We start from the raw sequence: 2482 nt of genomic DNA on the forward strand, positions 1-2482 counted from the left end.
TGAGAGGCACAGAGGACTATGAAGGTTCTGGACTCAGGCCTCTCCTGACTGATAAGAAGACCTGAGAGAGGCACAGAGGACTATGAAGGTTCTGGACTCAGGCCTCTCCTGACTGATAAGAAGACCTGTGAGAGGCACAGAGGACTATGAAGGTTCTGGACTCAGGCCTCTCCTGACTGATAAGAAGACCTGAGAGGCACAGAGGACTATGAAGGTTCTGGACTCAGGCCTCTCCTGACTGATAAGAAGACCTGAGAGGCACAGAGGACTATGAAGGTTCTGGACTCAGGCCTCTCCTGACTGATAAGAAGACCTGAGAGGCACAGAGGACTATGAAGGTTCTGGACTCAGGCCTCTCCTGACTGATAAGAAGACCTGAGAGGCACAGAGGACTATGAAGGTTCTGGACTCAGGCCTCTCCTGACTGATAAGAAGACCTGAGAGGCACAGAGGACTATGAAGGTTCTGGACTCAGGCCTCTCCTGACTGATAAGAAGACCTGAGAGGCACAGAGGACTATGAAGGTTCTGGACTCAGGCCTCTCCTGACTGATAAGAAGACCTGTGAGAGGCACAGAGGCACGGGACTCAGGCCTCTCCTGACTGATAAGAAGACCTGAGAGGCACAGAGGACTATGAAGGTTCTGGACTCAGGCCTCTCCTGACTGATAAGAAGACCTGGAGAGGCACAGAGGACTATGAAGGTTCTGGACTCAGGCCTCTCCTGACTGATAAGAAGACCTGAGAGGCACAGAGGACTATGAAGGTTCTGGACTCAGGCCTCTCCTGACTGATAAGAAGACCTGAGAGAGGCACAGAGGACTATGAAGGTTCTGGACTCAGGCCTCTCCTGACTGATAAGAAGACCTGAGAGGCACAGAGGACTATGAAGGTTCTGGACTCAGGCCTCTCCTGACTGATAAGAAGACCTGAGAGGCACAGAGGACTATGAAGGTTCTGGACTCAGGCCTCTCCTGACTGATAAGAAGACCTGTGAGAGGCACAGAGGACTCAGGCCTCTCCTGACTGATAAGAAGACCTGAGAGGCACAGAGGACTATGAAGGTTCTGGACTCAGGCCTCTCCTGACTGATAAGAAGACCTGAGAGGCACAGAGGACTATGAAGGTTCTGGACTCAGGCCTCTCCTGACTGATAAGAAGACCTGTGAGAGGCACAGAGGACTCAGGCCTCTCCTGACTGATAAGAAGACCTGAGAGGCACAGAGGACTATGAAGGTTCTGGACTCAGGCCTCTCCTGACTGATAAGAAGACCTGAGAGGCACAGAGGACTATGAAGGTTCTGGACTCAGGCCTCTCCTGACTGATAAGAAGACCTGAGAGGCACAGAGGACTATGAAGGTTCTGGACTCAGGCCTCTCCTGACTGATAAGAAGACCTGAGAGGCACAGAGGACTATGAAGGTTCTGGACTCAGGCCTCTCCTGACTGATAAGAAGACCTGAGAGGCACAGAGGACTATGAAGGTTCTGGACTCAGGCCTCTCCTGACTGATAAGAAGACCTGAGAGAGGCACAGAGGACTATGAAGGTTCTGGACTCAGGCCTCTCCTGACTGATAAGAAGACCTGAGAGGCACAGAGGACTATGAAGGTTCTGGACTCAGGCCTCTCCTGACTGATAAGAAGACCTGAGAGGCACAGAGGACTATGAAGGTTCTGGACTCAGGCCTCTCCTGACTGATAAGAAGACCTGAGAGGCACAGAGGACTATGAAGGTTCTGGACTCAGGCCTCTCCTGACTGATAAGAAGACCTGAGAGGCACAGAGGACTATGAAGGTTCTGGACTCAGGCCTCTCCTGACTGATAAGAAGACCTGAGAGGCACAGAGGACTATGAAGGTTCTGGACTCAGGCCTCTCCTGACTGATAAGAAGACCTGAGAGGCACAGAGGACTATGAAGGTTCTGGACTCAGGCCTCTCCTGACTGATAAGAAGACCTGAGAGAGGCACAGAGGACTATGAAGGTTCTGGACTCAGGCCTCTCCTGACTGATAAGAAGACCTGTGAGAGGCACAGAGGACTATGAAGGTTCTGGACTCAGGCCTCTCTGACTGATAAGAAGACCTGAGAGGCACAGAGGACTATGAAGGTTCTGGACTCAGGCCTCTCCTGACTGATAAGAAGACCTGAGAGGCACAGAGGACTATGAAGGTTCTGGACTCAGGCCTCTCCTGACTGATAAGAAGACCTAGAGAGGCACAGAGTGGGACTGATAAAAACGAGCAGAGGACTATGAAGGTTCTGGACTCAGGCCTCTCCTGACTGATAAGAAGACCTGAGAGGCACAGAGGACTATGAAGGTTCTGGACTCAGGCCTCTCCTGACTGATAAGAAGACCTGAGAGGCACAGAGGACTTGAAGGTTCTGGACTCAGGCCTCTCCTGACTGATAAGAAGACCTGAGAGGCACAGAGGACTATGAAGGTTCTGGACTCAGGCCTCTCCTGACTGATAAGAAGACCTG

This window comes from Coregonus clupeaformis, unplaced genomic scaffold (assembly GCF_020615455.1).
Source record: "Coregonus clupeaformis isolate EN_2021a unplaced genomic scaffold, ASM2061545v1 scaf0860, whole genome shotgun sequence".
Lineage (NCBI taxonomy): Eukaryota > Metazoa > Chordata > Actinopteri > Salmoniformes > Salmonidae > Coregonus > Coregonus clupeaformis.